Genomic DNA, 14,056 nt, shown 5'->3' with positions numbered 1-14,056 from the left:
GCATGTTGCACATTGTCCTTATGATGGTAACATCCCAAAGAATTAGCATGATTCTCCCTTACATAGGGTTATCCTTAAGAATCATAAGAGTTACCCTATCGTGCACAGGGATATGCAAAAGAATGTTGCCCCTTATCATCATAAGAATGGTCATAATAATGTTTGTAATGTTGTTCCATAGAGTCATGATAATGACCATGGTTATGTCCATAATGTCGGCCCATAGTATGGCCCACAAAGTAATGATAATAACTATGACTATGATGTTGAGGATTACCATAATGTTGTTGATCAACATGTGATTGCCTTTGCCCACACAGCACTAGAGCTCGTGTTCAACTCATCATGTCCTCAATAAACCTCTTTTTGTTTTCCTCATAGCTAGCATGCAATTTATCAAAAAATGTTGGATATTTAGATTGCATATATAATACTTCATGATCCTTACATGCATGTTACTATCTAGGAAAATAGGTGTCATACATTTGCATTTTGTCCATATGCATAAGCTTGATGCTACTCAAAATTGCATGATGACTATCCATGGGTATGATATGATTCATCTTCATGCATTTTATCATGAGACTTTCTATATGGCTCCTACCTGTGTGCCTCATATCCTTCACTGCATCTTCCATATGACTATTGTCCATATGCCTCATACACTCCATATGAATTTGTATCTTGAGTAGGTCAAGTCATAGGTCAACCATTGTTCCTAATCTCCTTAAGTTGTTGACCGCTTCCCATAACTCCACTATTTTTTACTTTTTTGCGTCTCATATCCTGATTGGACATTGTATGAGTGTTATCCATAGTGATCTGCTGTCACTAAATTGCCTCTAACTTGAAAAGTACTTATCCAAATGAGGTGTTTGATGGTTGTACTCAAAGATTATAATGTCTCCTTCAATGTAGATGCGCTGACTTTATGTTAGAATGAAAATACCAATTTCTTCAATAGATTTACCAAATATATCCATAGTAAAACAATGCCCTATTTTGCCCTATTATGAGCTTGTTTGGACCTATATATCCCTATATTTCATCTTAAAAACATTGGACAACTTTGTAGACAACTAACAAAATCACTTGGCATTTGTAAGACTCGCAATGAGTATGTAGTGACTCAAGTTTCACCCACGATTCTTTGCTATAGCAATCAAAATTGGCTAGTTCCATGTGGCACTACAATAGTCCTCAATCATCAATCAAATACCAACAAGTGTCTAAACGAACCACTGCTACAAGTACGCCACACTGCATTGCTCAATACAAACTTCAAGAGATTGAAGTTACAATGCATTGCTCAATACAAACTTCAAGAGATTGAAGATACAAGAGTGCATTCACGAATCAAGAATACATGACCCTAATGGGGATGAAAGAAAGCTTCAAGTGATAAGAAGATGGTTCAATGTTGGTAAAATGATTGGCATGCTAGCTGTATGAAAACTCCTTGGAGTATAAGTAAGAAAAACCCATTTAAAACTTCATAGACTTGAGCATGCCCTACATAGGATTGACAATATAAAACATCAAAGCTTGTAACGATGTCTTATTTCATCAATGTCTACTATAGGAAGATCCTTTTACCAAGATTTATCATGAATCCTGATAAAATTGCAAGAAAACAACTGATCTTTAATGTGCCCTACTGTCCAAAAGCTCAAGAAAGAAAGAATACTCCCAAGCTTGATGTTATGATAAAATTGCAAGAAGACAATTGATCTTTAATGTGCCCTACTGTCTAAGAGCTCAAGAAAGAAAGAATACTCCCAAGCTTGTGGTATGATCCAATGTTGATAGAGTATTTCATCCTGAAGCTTAGGTTCAATTCCAGGAGCATGGAAAGACCGAAAGTCCCTTCCAATCGTCAGTCAATGATCAAATCTTTGATAAATATTGAATACTCAATGAAGATAATGATCCCCTAGAGTGATTGGACTCAAAAGCCCCTTGCAATGGTGAGGATTAAACCGAGATTTGAAGGAAACTCTTGCTGCCCCTGCTATTGTCTTGAAATTTCAGACTCTAACTTGAGGCTTCTTGCTCGAGATGGAAGATAAATGTCTTCAATTCTTAGTTATGCCTGTTGTTGCTCTGAACTTTCAGCTCTAAAACTGAATCCCTTGGTTCCTGTGTGGCATTAACTTGTATAATGTGATGCCAAGTGTAGACATTAGGCCTTGTCAAGTGAATAAAGACTTCATTAGCTCAGTCTACACTCCCAAGCAGGTTAAACATCCGAATTAGGTGGCTCCCCAGAGAGGCATTTGGCTGGAATTGTGTTTTCTAAACTAGCTCCCAAACTTTCTGAACTGACTCAGTGCATTTTATATTGATGGTATGCTAGATTATAACTTGCCAAATTGTACTGTTCACACGCATTGTCTTTGCACGCATATCAGCCTATGCAACCCAAGCTTCCTCGGAGCAACGTTAGGGAGGGACGACAGAGCTGGTAACCTTGTTGCAGCATGTAAATCTGTGTATTTAGCACATCAACATTGATCTGGAAGAAAGCCTGGAGTATCTTACCCAAAGGAAGACTCGTAGCCTTCATTGTGGATAACTGAAAACTTCACATGGCCATTACAAAAGCTTAGCAGTCTCCCATCACTAAGAGCATGCTGATGATGAAAGCATTTTGCATGTGATTCAGCCTACAAACCAGCACAATTCGCAGCAAAGGACATTAGCACATGTGGCAGAAGCTTTAGATGAGGAGCTGAGACATGCTAAGAAGGAAATCGAGAGAAAAAAAGGGCCATAAGGGAATTACTGATAAGCACAGAGAGAAAGGTTCTGGATCAGAGTCTGATGAGCACTCCCCATCTTCAAGCCAAGTTGTTGAGACTGAGGATCATCCTCCGGTTCAAGAGATAGAAGTGCAGTGGTAGACTGATACCTCCGTTGAAGCTGTACAGCAGCGCATCAAAGAGCAGCTCCCTTCAAAAGTATTCTGCATGAGAAGCTGGAAGCAGTCTGCAGGGTTAATGAAGAAAATATCCAAGAAAGCTTGAACACATGAAAAGAGAAGCCATAGTTTTGCTAAGAATCAATGATGAGCTGCAGCATGAAACTCACCTCATACTAAGGTGGGGTAAGAAACTCGCCTCAATGCCATGGTGGAATATATACACACCCATGTCAAGGTGAAAGGAGCCATAAACGTCCTTATTTGTAGCAAACCCTAGCTCCTCATATCCTAGGCTAAAATTTCTAGCATTACACTCAGTCTAAGTTTTTTTCTTTTTCTATATCTCCCATGTTTTTTGCTTATTACTAAGGTCCCTCTTCCTTGCCAAGTGGCAAACATGCCATTAAACGCTAAAATATTTCACTTGAGACCCCAATTACTACATGGCAAATCCTAGATCAGGATTGCACTTCGAGCAACAAGAATTCGTTTCAAAACTAAGTGACTTAAACATGTGGCAAACACGTGAGTTACCACTTGAGACTTCCATCCATTAACACGGCTCCCCCTATGGGTAAGTATTCAAAAGTCAAACGAATGACATTTGCATCACTTGTCCAATCTGTGTGCATATGATGACATGATTAGCCCACCCCCCTCGTTTGGAACACAAAGTGTGAACAAACCTTTATTGAAAAATCTAAACCAACTCTAACAAAGATATCTGTGACTTCCAAAATCTTGTCGATCACGACACTTAAGCATAAGAACGCTCATAACTTTTGATCCCTAACTCAAATCACCAAGCTTTCTGAAGGACAGTTGTAGCTCCAATTCCAAGTTGCTAAGAGACATTAGAGTCAAATTCCAAATATTTCAGCCCCAAAAACCTTTACACAATTTGCAATCATGCATTTCTACATGTAGGCTAATATAGACATCAAACTTCTAGAGTGCATATCTCCCACATACTTGCTCCCTTAGCTACCAAACTTGATAGCGACCTTCATTAGGTATGAAGGTACACTCTGAGCATATTGTCCATCATTCTAAATCCTCTAATTAAGAGAAAATTTCAAAATACTAAAACTGTCTAAAACTACTAACCATAATAAGCTACTCTATGATTGTATGTACACTACTTAGAGCATCCATATTTACATGATTCTATAGATGTATATCTTTAGACAAAACCCATTGATCTTGCTTTTATGAATCATCCCATTTGGATTATGTAACAAATAAGTATCATTTTCAAACTTCTACTTGATCATAAAGGGTCCTTCCCATCTGACTCGATATTTAGTTTGAAAAGTAGTATCTCATGATTGACTGATATTCCCTTATCAAGGTGTTTCCTTATTAATTACATATTGAACCATTCCTTTCTTTTCAAAACTTATTTTTTATAATAATATATTGCTTGTTGTCTATCTAGCTATAGTATATGCAATTTTCATACTCAATCAATTTCCAACCCTAACTAATCTAGCTAACATCTTCTTATGAATTCCATGATGAAAAACATGACATTCATAGGCATTATAGCCTCCTGACCATATACCAAATGAAATGGAGTGAAACATATACTTGTTTTCTAATTTGTCCTACAAGCCCATTATGCTTGATACATATGCTTGTCCCAATCCTTTTGATGGTCTTCCACCAGTTTAAAGAGAATCTTATGCAAAGTCCCATTGAATGATTATTCTAGCCCATTGCATTGAGGGTAGTAAGGGGTAGCAAACCTATGATTTATATCTAACTTATTTGTCAATTCCTGAACTAGCTTATTCCTAAAACCAGGACCTTGATCTATCATTTTTTCCAATGGTATCCCAAACTTGGAGTATATATCCTCCTTCAAAAATTGGACTACATCATGTTTCTTACATCGTTGAGTGACTTTTGCTTCAGGCCATTTGGTAACATAATCAATTGCAATAAGAATATAGGTCTTTCTTATTTTAGCTCCTCCTAGCAAATGTCTAATGAAATCTAAATCCCATTTCTCAAATGGCCCATAGGCAACAATAGCTTTAGCATGTTTTGGAATCAACACCCTCTTATTAGTGAATGACTAACAAGCATGGCAACTTTTACACCAATTAGCAACATCAGCATTCAAACTAGGCAAAGTAAGTCGTGCTAGTATGGTTTTCCTTTTGGTTAGCTCAAATCCAAAGTGACCTCCACATCCTTCTTCATGACAATAAGATAAATAAGCAAAAATTTTAGAATTATCCAATACTCTCGCAGTACATTATCAACGCCTCTCATATATTTCTTGTCACTTATAAGCATGTAGGACTTGGCATGTCTAATAATTGCATGCCTTTTACCCTTATCAACAGCAACCAAAGATTTCAACTTGTCATTTTTTTGGAATTCTACAATCAAATGAAGGCTTTCCCTACCTCTATATCTAGGATTAACTACTCTCATGGCAACAACACAATTTGAAATAGCATTTTCAACCAAATGCCATTGTGGACACCCTAAGTTGCAAAGCATTTCTCAACACCCTTATCTTAGAAGAGCCCTCCAAGGTAAGGTCTCTAACAGCACAATGGTCTCAATGCCTAATAACCCAATCATAGAAATCGCTAAGGAGGAAGCAAGTAAGGATCCAAGGTACCAACAAATGATAAAAGAAATATCCAAAGAGACGGACCCTTAGTTCAAATTCAAGTAGTTGAACTTCTCTATGGAAGGAGAACTTATCTACTTCAACATGAGATTGTGCATCCCAATAAGTCAAGATATCAAGAAGAAGGTACTTTGGGAAGCCCATGATACTCCTTTCTCAAGGTATCCGAGCTATGCAAAGACTATCAACACTATAAGGAGAAGCTTCCATTGGGAAAATCTCAAAGGAGATATGCTCAAGACTAAGTGCATCAAGATACCAGAAAAGCTCCAACCACTTGACATCCCGCAAATGAAGTGGGAATCTATTAGCACGGATTTTGTAGTTGGGTTACCTTGTGTCCAAGGAGGATACAATTCAATCTTAGTCATTGTGGATATGCTAACTAAGGTTGCTCACCTTATGCTGGTTAAAACCGACTACAAGGCTTCAAATATTACAAGGATCTTTGTGAAGGAGATCTTTAGGCTACATGGATTGCCTAAAAGGATCATCAGCAATCGTGATTCTCTCTTCACTTCTCACTTTTGGAAAAGTTTATTTGAGGCCATTGGTATCCAACTTGTTTCAATGCCACCTATGATCCTCAAACTAATGGGCAAACTGAACAAGTCAACTAAGTCATTGGAAGACATACTTAGAGCTTATTGCTGGAGGGAGCCTAAGCGATAGATACAATACCTACCTTTGGTGGAGTTTTCTTACAATGTATCCTATCATCAAAGCACCTAGATGACCCCATTCCAAGCCTTATACGGACAAGAGTGTCTAACCCCACTAAAATTTTCCAAATCTACCTTAAAAGTAGAAGCTTCCAAGAAGATGTTAGAAGAAATGGATGAGCAAGTTAAGGCTACCAAACAAGATATCTAGGCTACCAAGGATTGACAAAAAGCATATGTTGATCTAGGAAGACAAGAATGAATCTTCAAGGTTTCATTTGTGTTCATCCTAAGAAGAGCTCTTTATCTTTAGGGCAATACAAGAAGCTAAGCCTAAGATATTGTGGACCATATAAAATTCTCAAGTGTCTAGGACTCAATGCTTATAAACTACAACTTCCTGAACATCTAAAAGTTCACAATGTGTCTCATGTTAGCCTTTTAAAAGGTTATGTACCTGATCCTGATCATATTCTTGAGATGTTCAACAAGTTCTAATGCCAAGCTAAGGATTCCTTGAGCTTTAGCCTGACAATATACTTGATGTAAAGGAGCGCATCCTTAGAAATAGGACCATTAGGGAATATCCCATCCAATGGAAAGACTATCCTGAGGAGGATGCCACTTGGATGGATGAGGATACCCTATGTAAGCAACATCCACATTTTCTTTTATAATAAGAAACTAGGACCCAGTTAAAAAATCTAGAAAGATCTTTCTCAAATGTAATGAACCCTACAATTGCACTACTTTGTAATGACTACCCCACCTTATCCTTATAATCTTAAGTAGTCAAGTAGCATAGAAAAAGCATTAATGAGTCCTAACCCACAAGTACTATGGTCTCCGTTTTGCTAGAACCAAATCCTAAGTTCTTTCGAGATGAGGACATTTCAATTCCTCTAAGGGGAAGAGGATGTAATATTCTCCCCCTTCTGCACATATTGCATCCCCCTTCCACACATATTACATCCCCCTTCCACATTAACAAGTATTAAGGGGTGGGGAGTGGAATTGTGAGGGTTTTTTTTTTATAACCATAGAAAAAAAATTTAGAGAAAGGGATAAATCTATCGACTGCCCACCCAACCAACCCATACTACCACCATCATCCCCCTCGAGCATGTCGCGTGGATCATTAATGCCAAGGCTTCATCACACAAGTGTTTGATCCATGGACAACTACAAAATCATTTATTTGAGGAGCAGGAGAGCTCCACTTTATCCGAACGAGAAACTAGGAGACTGGCCACTGATAGACTAAGGCTTTAGCCTTAGCCAAAGGCTGTAAAAGCTAACCTTAGCTTTAGCTTAGGCTAATGCCATTATTCTACCCATCAATTACTACATATATATATATATATATATATATATATATATATATATATATATATATATATATATATATAGAGAGAGAGAGAGAGAGAGAGAGAGAGAGAGAGAGGAGGAGGAGGAGGAGGAGGAGGAGGAGGAGGAGGAGGAGGAGGAGGAGGAGGAGGAGGAGGAGGAGGAGGAGGAGGAGGAGGAGGAGGAGGAGGAGGAGGAGGAGGAAGAAGAAGTAGGGAAGAAGAGAAGTGGAGAAGTGGATAGGTGGAGGAGAAGAGAAAAGAAGGAGGGGAAGATAAAGGGAAGAGAGGAGGTGGTGAAGAAGAGAAGAGGAGGAGAAGAAGAGAAAAGAAAAGGAGGGGAAGAAGGGAAGAGAAGGAGAGGAAGCAAAGAAGAAAAAAAAGGAGTAGATAAAAAGAAGAGGAGCATAGAGAGGGAGTGAGACAAAGGAGCAAGAGGAGATCGGCTTCAAATGCAAAGGGGAGCAACACTTTGACTTGTGAAGGTCTCATCTACCTTCATACCTTTGTCCCCTGACACAAGTCCTTACTCTCCCAATAAAGTCTCAGTCTCACAAGGAGTCGCTAAACCATTTAGAGTTCAGGAATGTGAAGCTAGTGTCGCAGACATCTTCTCATGAAAGAGATGGTATTCTAGAGCGAAGAGTGTGGCAGCTACCAATGCAGTCACAAACGTGGTCAACACACCATTACACATAGCACAAGACCATGCTCTTTCATAAATTAATGTTCATTCAATACACAAATAGGAACATAAATAAAGAAGTTTTAATTTGGTAAAGAAATTATAGCGAAAGGAAATGCTAGAACAAGTAAAGGCTATTAAATTAGAACTTTACATTCAAAGTTAGGATAAATTGCATAACATTGCATTGGCTAGATTATCTTAAGTTGCTTATAAACAACCAATTACATCAAGAATAAACTATTTGGCATTTACACATTGTGCAAATGTAGAAAAAGGTGAAACGTTACATTTAAAATATTTCTTTTAGTATTTATAAATTATGTAAATGTTAGGATAAATAAAATTTACAGTAAGAATATTTCTTTTTGTATTTACAGTTTATGTAAAAGTTAGGGCAAGTAAAAGTTGCATTAAGAATATTTCTTTCAGCATTTACAAACTATGTAAATGTTAGGGCAAGTGAAAGTTACATTAAGAATATATTTTTTAACATTTATAAATTATGTAAATATTAGAACAATGAAATTTCACAATAAAATTTTTTCTTTTAGCATTTACAAATTGTGTGAATATAAGGGAATGTGAAATTTGTATCAATGATTTTTTTATATTTATGAACTTTTTAAATACCAAAAAATATTTCTTTAATATTTATAAATATAGAAAAATAGATTTTTAGTATTTAATATTTATTTAAAGTGAGTTAGGACCATTAAAGTGGATGATCAAAATTTATTAGTTAAGAGTAATTTCTTAAGAAAGGAAACTCCACTATTACTTCCAAGATGCGATTAATTCCCACAATTTAGGATAAACTGTAGATTCTTAAAGAGGTCGAGAAACCAACCTTTGACAAGGGTTATGAACGAACGATTACAAACAAAGACTAACGAAAACTAAGGAAAGACTTAAAGAAGCAAGGCTAATCAAAGTTTTAAAGGGGACTTAGAAAAGACAAATTCAAAGGGGAGTTAGGAAAATTCCAAGAGTTAAAAGAGACCCGAGTTGGAAAGGATTGCCTCTAAGTTAAGATCTTACTCAATTGCCTCTCTATTTGTTAGGAATATTTTTTAAACAAAATTTATTGTGCTTGTAACAATGCATACAAGTTCAACTTGATGCACTCAAGAAGTTGATTGAATAATAAAAAAACCTAATATACTAAGTCTCACGAACATGCCATGATCAAGTGTACGAATTAATTCTTGCTCATGCCATGTGAATCCACACCCCATGTGAATGTACCCTTTACAGGACATCCTCGAGCCAACCATGCAAACCCACCCTTGCCATGTCATTATAGAACCTTTGAGAAGATATGCCATGCCATTGCCTGCATCATCGATGATGTCATCATGGAATATTCTAGAACATCTTTAGTCGCCCTCCAACACCTATAAAAGGATGGGCTTGCCATAGAACTCCTCAATCTGCCAATGCTAATCTTGGGAGCTCAAGGAGTCCAGGCCTCTAAGTAAGTAACTTCGAGTTTCAGTTCTAGCTCTTATCTAGTCATCGTACCGTGTCTTGTCTTGTCTTTCATTATACTCATGTTGTCTTGTCACCTTGTAATCTCATTGTACGAGATCTTGTCTAGTATTTTCTTGTATCTTGATTATCCCCGTCAAGGGAGACATTGTAATTATGATATCTTGTATCTATACCTATGGTCTTGGATTGTGGGATCCTTCATGTCCTATCAATTCTTGTTGTCTATATCTACGGTCCCAAGTTGTGGGATTTTTTGTATCTTATTAAGTTATCATTGTATCTTGTGCCCCTACTTGGGATTATCTTGTAATCAAAATTCTTATAACAAATCTTGCATCTAGTCTACTTTTTCGAGCATAGTCTAGTGCTCCCCGAACAGTTTGGCAAGACTCCTTTCTAGCCTTACTAAGCACCATGGAGGTGACCCTTAAAAGAATCGTGGCCTCCCTTCAAAACCTCCAACAACAAATTCAAGACTTGAATGAATGACAAGCACAACTTCAAATAGAACATCTTATGCATCTAGGCCCTACGCTTCAAGAGATGCAAGACCAGATCCAAGACTTGTAGAATAACAAAGGAAGTGATAAGATGATTCCACGTGCTTATCAATCCCCAACAAGAGAACCCAAGATTAGCATGCCAGAGAAGTTCAATTGTGATTCGAAGTTTAGGGGATTTCTGCAACAAGTGAAGCTCTATATCTACATACAACTGAATAGGTATCTAGATGATGCTTCCAAGGTGGGATTCATTGGGACTTTGATTTGTGGTCAAGCTTTATCATGGTTCGCCCCTTTCTTGGAAAAGAATATGCCAGTACTTTATAACTATGAGGCATTTCTTTGCGACCTCACTTTCACATTTGGAGATGCAAACATTGGTCAAGTAGCAGAAACAAAACTTCAAAAGCTAAAATAAGGTAATTGCCCTGCCTCTCCTTGTGCATCTAAATTTAGGCAATTAATCTATGACCTCACTTGGCATGAGAAGTATTTTATCAGCCAATTCAAATGGGGTCTTCGAGATGACATCAAGGACCTTATGCTCACTATGCCTAATGTAAAAACACTCAATGATTACATCATGCAAGCCATCCAGTGCGATAATAGATTATTCGAGAGAAAGTAAGAAAACTAAGAAGAATTAAGGCCTTACCAATGGAATCCAACCCCAATCAAAGACCTAATCAAAGAAGAAACCAAACCCAAAATGATGCAAATATATAATACCAAATTCCAGTCCTTGATTCCACAAGAAAAGCAAAGGCGAAGAGAGAATCATCTATGCCTATATTGTGGAAACCCTAGACACATCGCCCTAAATTGCCCGAATAAGAGGGCAAGAACCCTAAGAGTTGCTACAACCATCCTCGAGCAAGAAATAGACCCCCAAGTGGAACACTAAGAAAAACGAGGAATCTACTAAAATAAAATCTACCTTGTATCATCAACAAGCATGTTCTTCATAGTTTAATCAACCACAATAAAAAAACAATAGCAATCTTCCTAAATCTTCACACAACATCATATAGCAATTCTCCTACGGATTGATCACAACAGAACTTCAACACATTTGTCATATTCTTCATAGAAACCATCAAAAGAATAAGAGAACACAAAAGAATTCTCAACTTTGAATGGAAATCATCACATAGATTTCATCTTTCATCATCTTCATAGTCTTCATATTCTCTCTTATGCAGATACAATGTTTCTCATAGAAAATCAGCTATCTCTCACACTCTATCTCTCTCACATATGCTCTCTCACAATGGTACATTGGAATAATAAAGAATAACTATCAATAATCCCTCTTTGGTCATGGATACCCCTCCCAAGAGGTATGTCTAATATGAAGAGTCACTAGAGCCACTACAATGTTCTTTCATAGCTCAACAATGTCATTGTCACTTCAATCTTTAGTTGAGTCTTCAACAACTACTTCTTCCGGGTTCTTTGAGCTATTTTGAACTTGTATTCATCATTTCCTAAGATTAGAAAACTTTTCCAAGCTATACATTCATCCCACAAAATATTTACATAGGCATACAAAATAGAAATAGAACAAAGACAAAGGCTCTATAGAAGCTCAATAGAAGGTCTACAATACTATATAGAAGGTCATCAGAAAACATTTAGCTCAACTAAAACCATTGAAAAGTATCATTCAATAAGCTTCCAAACACTCTTAAAATCCATCAATCATCATTCCAACCTCTTAATAGAAAGAAATCAGAACAAAATAGAAGCTAAACAGAACCTATCAGGCACTCAACAGAACCTTGAAACACATCATATCTCCACTAAAAAACATCATGAGCTCCTCAAATCTATTCAACCTTATCCAAAACTCTCTCAAACACTTCCAAACCAATCAATCATCATTCAAATCATACAAAAATCACCCAAAAATCTAATTAAAAATAGCCAAAAACACAATTATATCAACCCTCAATATATCCCCACTTAATTAGGGAGCATCCTCGTGACCTTAAAAAAAGAGAGTGCAAGTTCAAAATAATAGCTCATCACTGTATCTTCAAATATCCAATCAACCAAGAAGGGCTCTAGCTTCATCTCTAGAAAAGAAAACATGTATCTAATCCATTATTCAAGAAAAACTCCCAAAACAAAAAATCAGGAATAATATTTAATCAAACCAACCAAATTTAAACAAACTCTTAAAGGATATGAGAGTTTCTTCATCTACATCCATCCATCATCATCACCACGAATCTTTAGAAAGGTATTTCTTTGAACAATTTGAATTTCCAATCATGACCCCATCATATAAACAATACACAATATAGACACTAAACACAAAGCAACCATCTGAAATGGCACCTCCAAAAGAGAGATATCACATTATAAATCATCAAAATATATCCAAGGATATCAATGAAGGTGATTCCTCTTAAAATTTTGGTGGTTTTGGAAACGATCCATGCACAAAGATTCATCTACAAAAGTTTTGGAAAGATTTTGGAAAAATTGCAAGCAATACATTCTCTCCACCAATACAAGATACTATCTAGGCAAGCAAAGGGCATGAAAGTACAAAATATCCAATTGGTGGGGATCAATATCCACATTCACATTCATACACAACTTTGGGATTAACTTCTAATCATTATGTGATTGTCGATGTATGTAGTCAAGATAAAAAGCAAAGTGAGCAATCAATCTCACTGAAGGATCTAAAGATTGAGAATACTTTTGAGCAAAGTGCAGATAATTCTGAAAAGATTGCTGGCAACTGTCCACTCCGCTAGAATCAATGGCCAATTTATTTGAGGTCTTGTTAAAGAATTTGTTGAACTCCATAGAGGGTGAAGAAATGGATAAGTATAATCATAAAAGGAGAAATGTGATAAAAAGGGATAATCTGTTAATTTAGGAGAATCAACTAAAAAGGTTGTTAACAAGTAAACTGGAAAAGTGGAAAAAACTGTTGTGGATTGGGAAGGACAAGAAGGAGGAGGGAAAAAGACATGATCTTCCATAAAGGAATAGCGGGTGAAAATAGGGATCTGAGGGGCAACTTGGGGTTGAAAAAGAAGGAGTAGAATAATCCATGGAGTAGATTGATACATAGAAAGGTAGGATTCATATCTATGGGCCATCTCTGCTGATAATAAGATAAACAAGGCATTGATGGACCTATCATAGATCTGCAATGATAGACATCAAAGAAAGATGAATCAAATGGAGGTTATGTGGAAAGGTATGCTAAGAGATCCACCCTTAGTTGGTTGGTGTTTTGCAATGAGCAAGGGCATTGGTTTGATGTTGATTCAAAATCACAAAATCAATCATTGTATGCCAAGAAGTATTAGAGCAATCGGTCACTTTGGAAGAATATGTTTGGAACATCTTATCTATCTGCAACTCCAAATGTCTAACAGCTTGCAATACCACATCTCCAACATACCAAGACAAATCTTCATCATTTGGGATCAACAAATCACCTCACAAGTACATGTAAGACATAAGCATAGTATCTGGTGTCACTGAATCTTCAAAATCCATTCTTACTACCTTAGTTAATAAATTACAAGACCAAGCTCCACTTAGCTATCCTTTGGAGAAGATAGATCCATCGTGGAAAGCTTAATATAAAATGCCATCTTATGTTGTTGATAGTGTATAAAAGAGTGATCTGGAGGAATAAATTCTTGGAACTGATTTAAAAAAATCTATAACAAGTCCATTCTTGACTAGATCCTTCCCACGTTGTCTTGGAATAAAAAACACAATGTCACATTTCTTTGAAGAACAACTAAATCTGCAGGGG

At 36.8% G+C, this 14,056-nt stretch overlaps 1 long non-coding RNA gene across 2 annotated transcripts; it reads right to left on the bottom strand.

Moving 5' to 3' along the window:
- Positions 1-1,672: 1,672 nt before the first annotated feature.
- LOC148017131 (uncharacterized) lies at positions 1,673-3,169 on the bottom strand. Of its 2 annotated transcripts, XR_015687859.1 has the most exons (3): positions 3,091-3,169; positions 2,786-2,977; positions 1,673-2,666 (listed from the first exon to the last, which is right to left on the bottom strand). It is a non-coding gene; the product is annotated as an uncharacterized LOC148017131 (long non-coding RNA). The 2 variants fall into 2 exon arrangements; XR_015687858.1 differs by lacking the exon at positions 3,091-3,169 and having other exon boundaries at positions 2,786-3,054.
- Positions 3,170-14,056: the final 10,887 nt, after the last annotated feature.

Source organism: Lygodium microphyllum, chromosome 22 (genome assembly GCF_053477565.2).
Source record: "Lygodium microphyllum isolate KBCC chromosome 22, Lygodium_microphyllum_v1.1.10, whole genome shotgun sequence".
Classification (NCBI taxonomy): Eukaryota; Viridiplantae; Streptophyta; class Polypodiopsida; order Schizaeales; family Lygodiaceae; genus Lygodium; species Lygodium microphyllum.
Note: the sequence above shows the minus strand (reverse complement) of the source record. Positions and strands in the feature narration are given on the sequence as shown.